A 13211-nucleotide genomic window follows, 5' to 3' on the forward strand; every position below is an offset into this window, starting at 1 on the left:
GCACTTGTTGACTTCCCCTCTGCACTCGCCCCCGAGGGAATCCCCGCCGCCATCATAAGTGGAAAAAACGGAAGTGAACTTGTTGATAATGAGTGGATAGCATCTGGGAGAATAGAATTGATCCATTATAACACGGTCAGGTGCTTTGCATTAAGATCCCCCGCTCCTTCCCTGCCCATTTCCCCCCTGCATGCTCTCCAAGTGGCCACTGTGCAATGTATGCAGTTATGTAATACTAAGGGCTGCGGGTAATTACTTATGAAATGCACCCCATCTTCAGCAACGGTCTGGTCGAGAATGAGGCCAGACAGATCCAGTCTGACCTAGAGCCTATTCCAAGAAGTTCAATACTGAGTGTGTGAGTACAGTCCACATTTCTCTGCTAGGATCCACTTATGCAACTGCACTATTTATATACATAGCTATATATACAGTGTGTAATATAGACTGTGCAGGATTTCATTTCTACTGATTTATGATCTCTGCAGATGCTAACTCAACTTTCCATGTTCAACTTTGTATTGATATCTGGCTATTGAATTTAAATTCCTATGACTTATTATTACTTATTACTTATTACTTATTACTTATTCTGACAAAATGCATATGAAGCTTAGCATAAGTTCAATCAGGACGACTATCACGTATTTCCAATTCAACCAGTCAGTTTGGTCTGCGAATTAACGCCTTCTAACACACCTCCAGGGGAACCAATCTCAAAAGATAGCTGGCGCTTTATATACTTGCCCTTGTTTGATCTCTGTGTTGCTGCTGCCGTCATTCAGTGCTTTCTAGTTCAAAGCCCATGCAAGCCCCATCCCCCACCACCACCTGTGTCAAGGCTTCAAATGGTGGCTCAGCATTCTCAACCTCAAGACTCGAGGGAAAGGCTACACACTCCCTGGGGGGGTGCTCTTACTGTATTTGTGGCTCATTCATGGGGTTCCCTGTACCCCATGAATGAGTCTACATTTCAAGTGGAGTCATCACATATTTGCATTGTTATCCACACTGCTGACCTCGAAGTACAAGAATTTCACTGCCTGACACTTTTCTTCCAACAGTGTTGTATACATGTGGCAATAAACACCCTTGAAACTTGGAAAATGAACACACGGTGTTGTTAACCCAGTCGTCACATCAAGGTATATATATGCAGGGAATTTATGTTGAAAATACTGTCCACTGTGCGATTAAATAGGCCTAGGCTACTGTAATCATCATGGATTAATTATCGGGCTACACTTTGTTGGCTGTTACAGAATGATATATTTTAAATGCAGTGTTGATCTGATTGCAATGGTCTAAGCATCCTCTGGAAAGACGTTATTATAGCGGTAAACTGCTTCAAGACTGCAGAGCAAATGGCATAGAAATGTTTACCTTTTAGCGTGGGGTCACGGTGAGAGGGTTGGGGGGGAAGTGTGAAAGCAGTGCTTGCACAGCTGCTGCTCTGAAATCATCAATAGGGGAGTCGAAATCATGGGTGACAGCAGCAGAAGCATCAGTTTACCGCGGCGCAGACCGAGTCATATGGCTGAGTCCAATACATTCTTATTAGTCTGTGTGTGTGTTTGTTGCATTAAGTTGATGTCTGTTTTGTCCGTGACATGATTTGTTTGCAGTTGTACAACACAGCACTTGTTCTGTTCACTTGGCATGTCATCCCAGAATGTTTAGTTCAGTCAGACAACTCTTTGGATTGAATTAAAATATATTTTTATTGAGCATAATTGAGTATAGATATCTGAAGCAAAGTTTGGATTAAATTAAATTTGAATTAAGAGAGAATCTAGAACCAGAGCCTACAGGTGGACGCTGGGGAGGTGGTGGGATTGCAAAACTTCATGGGCAGCAGCAGACAGCGAGGCAACGGACAGCAGAGAGGCAGCAACAGAAGCAGAGCAGCACAGCAAGGAGAGAATTCAGCCAGGAATTAACACGTAGACAGAGAAGTTTAAATAGCCCGCCATGATCAGGCAAAGAATGCATGTGACTTGGCGCGCTGCCTTGAGTTGTCTGCCTGAACTAGCTACGCTGGCTTTGCATCATTAGTAGAAATGTGAGTTTGGCTATTCAGTGGAGCCTTAAGTAGGCTACTCATACGTTTTGATGGCCCGCGGCTTCCTCAGGCTCGGTGGGAACTGGGATGGGTGGCTCACAAAAGTCCAACCCTTGTCTGCTGCTGCTCGCGCTGGTCGGTGACGTAAAATGTGTCACGGCACTACCGTGATGCAATATGCATCACGGTACAGTAGTGCGCTACTGAGCAAAAAGTGGGGCAAAGAATGAATACAAATGTATACTGAACAATTACACGTACACGCTCCGACGGCTACAGCCATGATCGATTTTTAAGCAGAATGTGTTGGCAATTGGACACGTGGTCTGCTAGCTAGAACATAAGTACAAACAAATCGATAACGTCCAAACTCCGCCCCTTTCTCCTTTTCTTGAATTGGGTAGTGAAGATAACAAGGTAAACAGGCTACATAATTAGGAAGCAATTAAAATCGAGCAATTAAAAACAACGTAACATATTTGCAGTGTGAGCTACTTAATGATAATGAACATGAATGTATTTGTACAGCACTTTTCCAAACAAGGTGCTTTACAGAACAAGGTAAAAGAGCAGCATGTTAACCATGAGAATTAAAACGACATATATCAATGGTTAAAATAATTAATATTAATATTAATAATAATATAATAATATTAATATTAATATTAATAGTTAATTAATAGTTAATTAAAAATAAACACAAATAAAATGTAATAAAACATTCAGAATCAATCTAAGATATCTATACACATAGCATAAACCAGCACTGACAAGCACAGAGGTTAGACATAAGCTGCGAGGGAGTGACAGAGAAAATTACAACATTTTACAGAGCCCTCTATGGGTGTCGCCACCCTGTCACACTCACAGGGGAGAGAGATACCACTGGGTCCTGAAAAGAGAGCCCCATCCATGCATGACGGAAAAGAACACTGCATTCTGTACCCAGAGCACCGAGTGTACACACACAACTATCGACGCATAAATACACCCACTCGCGCGCGCACAAATATGTACATGTACAGTATGTATACAAAGAGATGTACTGTAGACACACACAAGTACAAAAGGGCTTTTGTGCCAACAAAAGCCCTGATGTTAAACACATAATTTGTGAGTACAATTTTCATAACCCCTAGAATGCAGGACTACAAGCTGCCTGCCAATCACACACACACATACACAGATGTAAATGCGCGCACACACACACACACACTCATACCCACGGCCGTTTTCAATAAGCTGTTAGTTACTGTTTTTTAAGATGAAACAAGTTGTTTGCATTTGTGTGTGCCTGCATGTGCATGTGGGCATATTTTTGCCTCATTAACTGATGTGCTTCTGCTGGTTATGTCAGTCCAGTCTCTGAATCATAAAATCGCATTACGTAAGAGACCATTCTCCCACTGGTGTCATACACTTCTTAACCGTCTAATGTTAGTAGGTCAGAATTTGCCTTGAAGATATGGGTTAAACTATTCAAGAGTGTGGCAGGCTGAGACGCAGCTAAAAGTTGTAGGAAACTCTAGAGTGCTGAACTTTGGCTTGTCTGGCTGGCTCTTTTTATGTCTGCTTCTTTTATAATTATTTTATTTATACGTTTCCATAACATCACAAGTGACAGAAAATGGTACATATATCCAGAACAATATATTCATCAAGAGTGAAGGAAAAACAAAGGATACACATGAAATGACAAAAAAGTTAGATAGACAGACAAGAGACACACACACACACACACACACACACACACACACACACACACACACACACACACACACACACACACACACACACACACACACACACACAGCACTGTACATAGTGTTCAGACTTAAATGTCCAGGGTTGATTGTTTAGCAAAAGAAATATACCGTAACCTCATATGGGGCATTCCTTTTTGAGCATCATAGCCCTGCAGTAAGATCAATATATTTCCCCAATTAGCATGGTACATTATCCTGTATGTCAACTCTTCATAGGCTTCCACTAAATTTAAGTGAGTAAACCAGAAACTGAATGGAGGAAGATACACCGATTTCCTTGACCTTTTAAGGAGCTTTTGGCCTTGGGACCATAACAAATGAATCCCCACAGCTGGGTCCTCTCTTAACCTACCCTTATGTAGTTTTGCAGGGGTCCAATAAACCATATTTAGACTATTTACTGCTCCTCGTGGGAGGCAAAATTACTTTTCTGTGGCTGCTCAGATGGCTCAGATGAATGCACGGAGGGGGCTGTTCGGGGTCAAGTCTCTTGCTCAGCGGACACTTCGACGAATAGACTGGATGAGCTGAGGGTCGAACAGGCGACCTTCCGAATCCCAGAAGGCCTCTCTACCCACTCAGCTATGGCCGGCCACCCTTGACCTAATCTTGCAAGAGGGTTTTCCAATGTTTCGCAGAATGGCGCTCCATTCCTCCTCACTAAATGACTAATTCAGGTCCTGATTCAGATGCTAAATTACTTGCATTCATTTAAATATCGGAACTGAAATCGTATTGTAAATATGAAAATAATGCTTATATCAATTCATGTTGGTCCTCCCAAGACACTTCCTTCCCTTTTTCATTACGTCAGCTTCTCGTGTTAATAATCTGGTAAAATATTAGTCAGGGAATCTTTGTAATCTTACTCCCTTGGCTCACCTGTTATCACGTTTCACATCCAAAATTAAATTGATTGTTCCACAAAATCTAATAAGACAGACATTATACATACTGTATCTTTCCATTCTCTCCGGAAGTAGGGGGTGGTGTAACACAGAAACAGATAGATACACCGGGGAGACAAAAGAAGGAATTTCAGGAATTTTGTACCTAGCGTTGATGTATAATGTGTTATGGAAAAGATTTACTGTCACCGAATACTCTGAAAAGAAAGTGTGAATTGTGTGGTATTTCCAATGACACCAGCTTCCTCGCTGCACGCACCTCCTCCGCCACCTCCTCCACCCCATCCAGAGCCACAAAGACAGAGTCTGCCTTCCTGACCAGCCTGTTCAGGTTGCTTGTGTGTCTGCTTGTTTGGCCTCAGGCCTCCATTTTATTTAAACGTCTAGAGGGCAGTAAAACGTGTCGTTTTTACAACAGCTCTAAACAACATTTAACCTCCACCTGTCAGAAGATAACATTTAACTACTTAGGTAGTTTGGTTGGTTGGATCCTTGACTTCCTCTCTTGCAGAACCCACTGGGTGAATATCAGTGAGCTCTCCTCATGCACAGGTTCACCCCAAGTGTGTGTTCTCTCACCACTCCTTTACATTCTGTATACAGATGACTGTCAGAGCCATTTTAAGAACAGACATATCCTGAAGTATGCGGATGACTCAGTTATCGTCAGTCTCATCTATGATGATGAATCCAGTCATGAGGAAAAACAAATTCCTTCAAACTCATCGTAAAGATGGATTGTCTTCAGACACCATATCCTCCCTCTCAGAGCACAGATGGAAGTAGGCAGATGGACTGTCACACTTATACTGTGGTATATAACTGTCTTGATTAATGCAAGATACTTTAAATGTAAGTGAAAGCACAATTCTAAAAAAAACTTCCCTATGTTCTGCAGCAGTTATGTGTATTTGACTACCTGCAAGCCTTAAGTTGAGCTATATTATTAACTACAACCCCTCCATAAAGAGCTTGCTTGAATAGCAACTTGACCTAATTATAATAACCATCAATTAGTTGAATGGTAATGTAACCCGAGATTCGAACCCATGGCTCCCCAATGGGGAGAGACACTATAAAGCCAAACATCCACTAGGCTAAGAGGGAATCCACCCTTGGCCAGGGTAGATATTGATCTGTATGTCTCTGCTACCCCTCTTTTCCACTTCCAATTGACCAGTTTCTTTAAATGTTTTATTCGTTATTGTTCTTATTGCTGTTCTGATGATTATGCTTGTTCATTGATGCAGTCCTGCTGCGCTTACTAATGTAATTTCATTGTTTTTATGTTGCACTCTGTGCTGCAAAACCAATTGGCCTTTAGGGACAAATAAAGTTTAAGTGACTCCAAGGTTATAAAAAGGCTTAAATTCAAGGTGCTGATACCTGCTGATACCCTGAACCGGACACCCCATTGACACCATCTTTGCTCACAGCAAATTCTGGACAGTCATGGATGAACTGCAACAGTGCATGCACAAAGGGCTGCTGTTGCCTTGTTTTGGCCATGTTTGATTGCTTAACTTTAATGGATTAATGTTGCACTTATAGATTTAACTCATGACCTACAGGCCTGGTTGGACATGAACATTCCTCTGAATGCAGAGAATGCACATCAAAATGGTAAGTGGCCACAATGCCATATTTTTAGCCTTGATCTACAAACTTGGGGGTGTTTTCCTGGCTTGTCGACATTCAGTCACTCAATGCTGTCCTGTGATGTTACAGCAATTTCTGAGAAGTAACGGGAATGTGCAGCTTTGATCATTGTGGCAGTCCTGATTGAGTACCTGACATCTGCACCAGGTGCACTAGTGAGAGCATACCAAGGTCGTATCACCCGGAGGGTACTACCAAGCCACGCTCTGACCATCCTCAAGTCAAACACCAAATGCCTTGATAGGAGCTTTCTCCACTCTGCTATCACAACATGGAACAGCCTTCCCCCTGCGGTTGTTGGAGACATTACATCAAGTAGTATTCATGCCTTTAAGAAGAGGCTGAACAAACACCTCCTCAGTAGTATGTGACTGTAATCCCATGAAGCTCAAGGACATTAAATCATCAAACATTCAGTTTATACATACCCCTGACTGAGTAGCTGCAGATCAGTGATAGGTTCTTTGAATGTTTTTTTCATAAAGCCTGTATCTGCAAAAGCTTAATTAAAAAAAAAAAAAGGTCCGGGGGCGTGGCTAACCAAATACGCCAGGCCAGCCAAATGAAAATGCTTATCCTTTCTTAACATTAGGCCAACTGGAGCAGTAGCTCTCAGTTGGCCGAAAAGTCCTGAGCATCACTTGAACTGGCCATCCCTGCCGGCCAAAGCCCCATAATGTGGTTATCAGTAGTGGGTTGGAGCAGCCCTCCTTCACTTCCAGCACCACCATCACCACCACCACCACCAGGTCTGCGTTTGTGAGCCGTGTGGTCAGACCCCCTGGTGGCACTGATGGAGGCCAGGTCTGTGACTACTGCTCCTCCAGCCGGCTCTTCTTTCTCTGCACCATGATCTAATTTAGCACTAGGGCATGCTGTTCAACCACTTCTTAATGATAGACACATGTGTCTGGAAGGAGCTGCAGGCAGAGAGAGGGAAAGCAGACAAGAGAGAGAGAGAGGAGGGGGGGGGGGGTTCTGAAGGGCCCTTCTTGGTGTTCATATTAACATACTGTTATATGTTATATGTTATACTACATGGAATACCAGATGGGTGGGTTTTACTGTACTGTATGTATGTCATACAGTATGGCAGTATAGTATAGTTCACAGTTCGGTCATGTATAACCTGTTGTTCCTCTCCTTTGATTTATTTGCTTTTATGTCCTTATGATATTAACCCATTAAGACCTGAGGCCAAATTCTTCAAATGCCTTCTAAATCTGTAGTTCAGTCAGGAACACTCAGGTCAAAGTAGATTTAACCATTTATTGCAACAAATGGAATACAGTTAAGCTTGGTGTTAAAGACTCCGCTCTTGGAGATATTCCCTGAATTTTGTCCAAGCAAAATCAGGGAATGTTAAGCAAAACCCCTATAGGGATACAATATCAAACAATAAGCAATACATTGACATATTCGTGTGAATTAGCACATATAATTTCACACGTATTTGAATTGAGCCTCTGCCAGACTCGAAAGGTGGAGGCTGGGGTGGAGGAGGCAGCTAAGCAGCAGTGAAGTAGGCAGCAAGGCTGTATTTAAAGGGACCTCCTTGTTAAGGCGTGAGCTCTGATTGGAGTATGAATGTGTGACGTAATTACCAGCAGAGCTGTGAATGGGGAATAGGAGACCAGGCTGATGTTCACATCAGCTGACTGACAACCGATTACAGCTGAGGCATGCAAGACTTCCGTGCCCTGCATGAACTAACGCTATGCTTCATTTCTCACACTTAAAAAAAATGTATATATATATAGCAGATAGTTCAGATATTTACTCATTATACCAATGTACCCCACCACCCCCACCCCCATATAATCCTTGTCACTGCCAATCCACAACCCGCACCCTAACCCTAACCGCACGCGGATGCCACATAGTCGGAGAAAAGGTCTGTCGGATTAACGCATGCCTCCCTATACAACCACACCTCCTCCAATACACATGGAGTCGCCGGCCACTTCTTTTCACCTGCATAGTTTTACCGGGAGGACTTAACGCGTGTGGAAGAGTACAGAAGTACTCCTCCCAGTTCCGTCGACTCTCTGCTGAACATGAAGCGGAACTGACCAACATGTAACTCGCTATTGCAGTGACAGTCAGTGATGTAATTGTCGAGCCTGGCAGGCAGGACAATTAGTCCATGCCCAAGATACCTTTATTGATCCTGTGGGGGAAATTCCCCCCCAACGGGATCACCACCTTATCGTGGTGGGGTGGTTTGCACGTCTCCATGACCCCTAGAGCTACAGTATGTCGGCAGGAGTATTGTACTCCTGGCAGGGTCACCCACGCCGAACAGGTTGAAGGGTAGAGACCAGACAAAGAGTGATCCCACTGGCCCTCCAGGTTGGGGGTTGGGCTGTGGGCTGATAATCTCTCAAGAACCTTTTTATTTGACGATGGGTTCCCAGATTGGTGGGCTGATAACCCGCTCCCGGAAAAAAACACATCGTTACAGAAAGCAGAAGCAGAGCAAAGTCACCAAGGCCACAAGGCACGAAGTGGATAGGTAACAGGGGAAATTCAGGTGAGAGAGCCCTGGAGGGATGAGTGCTCTGCGATCGTAAATGTATCAAATAACACATTTGTTGTTTGCCGATTTGAAAAGTATTTTGATTTGGGGGTCCTTGGCCTTCTATCAGCCTGCACAAGAAATATGATTCTGACTGGCCTAGTGGTATGCACGATTAGCTGCGGACAGACAGACACACACACGCACGCACGCACGCACGCATGCACGCGGCGGAACACATTCGATAATTACTGTTTAGCCCATACTGACTCTCTAACAAATGGTTAGTAACAAACAAAAAAATGGTAAAGCCTAATATAGGCTACACTACAGTATACTTTGCTATACGACTGTTGTGTGCTTTTTAGTTGAAGTTGAAGTATAGATAAAACAAACCAACAACATGAAAGAAATGAAGCAGGGGATAATAGAGAGTGAAGGAGAGAGAGAGAGAGAGAGAGGGTGAAAGAGAGAAAGCAAAGGAAGAAAATAGGAACAGTGGATAGTGAGTGATCAACAGAGTAGTGCGTTGTTCTGAGAGAGAGGGTATACTCCCGCCCCCACTCCTGACGGGTTCTATAGCAAGCATGCTTGCATGGACACATACACACAAGGGAACGCACGCACGCACGCACGCACGCACACACACACACACACACACACACACACACACACACACACACACACACACACACACACACACACACACACACACACACACACACACACACACACACACACACACACACACACACACAGGAAGGGGACTCTTAAAGTGACAGTGTTGCATGAGGGGTGTTTGTTTTCTTAGTTTTTTACACTGGAAAAGAAAAGATGCTGAAAAAGGCGAAGGCATTGAGCTGAGGGTGTTTTGATAAGGTGAAACAGGGTGAGAATGGGCACCAGATGGTGCCCAGATAAAGTCCCCTGCTGATCAAGAATGGTTGACAAGATGTTTGTTTTTGTTTTCATCAAGAGGGCCTGCAGTCTTGTATCTTTTCTTCTTTCCATCGTGTATCTGTCCAATCCCAATCGTTTTGAGCAAATTATTGCTTAACAAGTGTACTTTGTCATATATGTTTAGAGCCACTGGGACAATGTTTTGCGTTTTATTTTTCTTTACACTTTGTAATATATTTCTTGTCAAAGCTATATTAGGCCTATATTGTATTATAAATTATGATGTTTTCAGATGTTTTAGTGTTGTGTCGTTATCCCCAACCACTTTTTATGTCATGCCTTGCTATGCTTTGGTGGACAAGTGACCAGATATTATTCATGCATATGTCAAATTCTTTGCACGTGACTTAACACGCGACAGCATGTTTTTCTCTCACCCCACCAGCGCCAGACGTTTTGGAGTCTGTTAGGTTTGGAGTCTGTGTGACAATTTCACAAGTCCTACATACTGTAGACCTGGTTTCAACTGGAATGCCTGACCTTCTTATACGATATAAATAATCAACTGCATTGAATGGTTAGCATTTTAAACCATTTAAACCTCTCTCTTGCCATTTACATTTTAAATGGAAAGAGAGAGGCAAACCTACACCCAATGCATGTTGGCTCTGCTGTGTCTTTCTATGGGTTTTAACTTTAAACTTGCCTCATTGCCTTATTTCAGAATACACGGGACACAAGCTTCTGCTGGCTCATACCTCCTGTCTTGGTCTTCCCAGGTGATTTGCTAAATGTGCTCGATACCCTAAACTGCACGGAGAGAACAGGCTGGGCTTTGTTGCAACTCTGGGCGAGGAGGGGATCGTGTGCACACATACTACACACACACACTCACACACGCCAATAAAGAGAGGAAGAAAAAAGGAGGAGAAAGTTGGGGGGGGAATGTTTTTCTCCATGGAATGGTGGGTTGGTCGGGAAAGGTAGGTGGTGGCTGTCGCTCTCTGGCTGTGTGTTGTGTTTGCTGTGAAATACAAGAGGTAGATGAAGCAACCAGACCGCCACACCTGGCAGCGTTTTCACTTAGGCTGAAAGAGAGAGAGCGCCAATATTGTTTGCTAATCAAACAATATCAGAGTTCAGATGCAAAAACAGATGTCTGTGCGTGTGTGTGTGTGTGTGTGTGTGTGTGTGTGTGTGTGTGTGTGTGTGTGTGTGTGCGCGCGCACGCACTCTAGGGAATATCACACTGGTGTTTGTTTATATATTTTAAGAAAGGCTTTTATCTGTTATTGCAGAAGAATTACTGTTATTTTAACACTGTGGCAACACTCGATGAGATACGTGAGACCAAAAATGCTTTGAAGAATGAAAGGGTGAGCTACAGACTTGACTGAGATAAATACAGACAGAAAGAGAGAGACAATAGTTTGGGCTGCATACAATAGACCCCCCATAGCTTGCCCAATTCATCTTCACGTGGACTGAGCAAGTGTGTGCTGCATTATGCAGGGAGCTAATTGGCTGTGGTACAAACAAGGAAACTGATGCAGTCACCAATCCCATGGCCCTTTTGGCATCTTCCTGCCCCCTTCTGTCATCTGACACCCCTCCCACCCCTCTTAAGGTTTATAACCAGAAGAGAGCAGAGCAGTCATTCTAGAGTGTTCTGTCCTTCCTGATTGAAAGTAACGCAGACAACAGTTTACTGAGTCAGTTTTGATTCACTCTCTTTTTAGTATAATTCGGCAACTTTTTAAAGATCCCTGTTTGGTTTTTCTTAAATTTTGTTTTGTTTTTTGTTTTGTTTTTTTCATCTTGAGGAACATCATTTGTTTTTATTCTTGTTTTGCCCTCCATCAGTCAGTCAGTCAGTCAGTCACTCCACCTCACGGTCAGTCTCTCTCATCCTCTTCCTGGATTGAGTGAGTCTGTCCTCTGTGTTATGAGAAAAACCTCTTCACATCTTTAAGAGCCGACTGATACGCACTACACTAGGTACGTATGATTATTTATGTTTACTCACGTTCATGAGCGTGTGTGTGTGTGTGTATGTGTACTAAAATGTGTGATTAGTGTGTATATGCGTTGTGTTAGAGATGGCTTTTTTGGGCTAAAGTTGCCAGGCACACAGACTGCATGCCTGTACTAGAAATAGCCCTGGGGGGTATTGCCATCCCTAATTTAGCCCAGGAGCCAGTTTGGCTCTTGTGGTCCCCTGAATGACTCCCCTCTGTTGCTTAACTGGTTATCTGTTTTCCTTTCAATGTGTCTGTCATTGGTATTCATCAGGCTGTAACTTTCCACTGCATCCACTGGCAACGAGGATGCAGCAGAGGCTACATTATCACTTTCAATATCCCGTTTTTAATTCATAGTTTATATTATAGTGAGTATCAGTGCTAATATCAGACTTCTTAGATTCTTAATACAAACCAGGGTCTTAAATTCTGCAAAACTCCTGTGTGACATTATGCTCAGAGAATGACATTCTGTGTTCTTCTCTGCTGATGTTGTATTTGTTCGTCACCTTATTGTACATGTGTTTTTTTATTGTATCGTTTTCAATGGCAGAAGAATCTTTTGATTCTTTTTCATTCTCTCTTCCTCTCTCTACCTCTGGCTCTCTTGTCATTCTCTTCTCCTTACTTTTTTCCATTCTTCCCCTCTCTTTCTCCCCTCTCTCTTCAAGGTCTTTTCATGTCACTCACTGCCTGTCACATTGACTCGCCACTTTTGTGTGTGCAGTGTGTTGGCACTCGTCCTGTGTTCAGTTCATCCTCATTGTAATCATTCCTGTCATGGTGATCAAATGTCACAAACTCCATGGGTTGATTTAGTCCTACTGACCTGCCAGCTGGACAGCTCCCTGCACAGTGAAATCTGGAGTGCTAATTTAACTGTGAGTGTGAAAATTGACCCTATGGGCCCCTTTATGGGCACTTATGGAAACCAGACCATTATGGGTCTATTGTCACACTCTCAGAGTTAAATGAATACTCTGCATTTTTGCTGTGCGTAACTCCACAGATTAGCTCTAGTTTGTCTTCCAAGTGCCTGGGCTTTGATGTGCCTGTATTTAGACAGATCCCTCTATTGTCATCTCAGTCCTTGTCACACCCACCTCAGAGATCTATGAGTGGACGAACAGCTTGTCTTGTCATAGATAATGTGATCATAAGGCCATATCTTTGTCCCCACGGTGTTTTCCAACAGTCCAATCCAAACAGTGCCCTGCCTTTCACTTGCGATTGCCATGGCAGCTACTGTACAGGCTGTTTACAACATCCTTCAAACGTTTTACTAATAACTACTAAATATCTGTTGCATAGTTGCAAGTGCAGATTAGTGTAAAACGTAATATGAAGTGAGTTTCAATAGTTTTATGTAACATAGCC

At 43.1% G+C, this 13211-nt stretch overlaps 1 protein-coding gene across 1 annotated transcript in view; it reads left to right on the forward strand.

Moving 5' to 3' along the window:
• The first annotated feature begins 11466 nt into the window (after positions 1–11466).
• Positions 11467–13211, forward strand: part of LOC311061977 (high affinity choline transporter 1-like) — a 21115-nt gene continuing 19370 nt past the window's right edge. The window contains exon 1 of the mRNA XM_084080717.1: positions 11467–11811. The gene's annotated coding sequence lies outside the window, so the exon portion shown is untranslated. The remainder of the gene's footprint in view (positions 11812–13211) is intronic.

Source organism: Gymnoscopelus microlampas (assembly GCF_963454915.1).
Source record: "Gymnoscopelus microlampas genome assembly, chromosome: 2".
NCBI classification, from domain to species: Eukaryota; Metazoa; Chordata; class Actinopteri; order Myctophiformes; family Myctophidae; genus Gymnoscopelus; species Gymnoscopelus microlampas.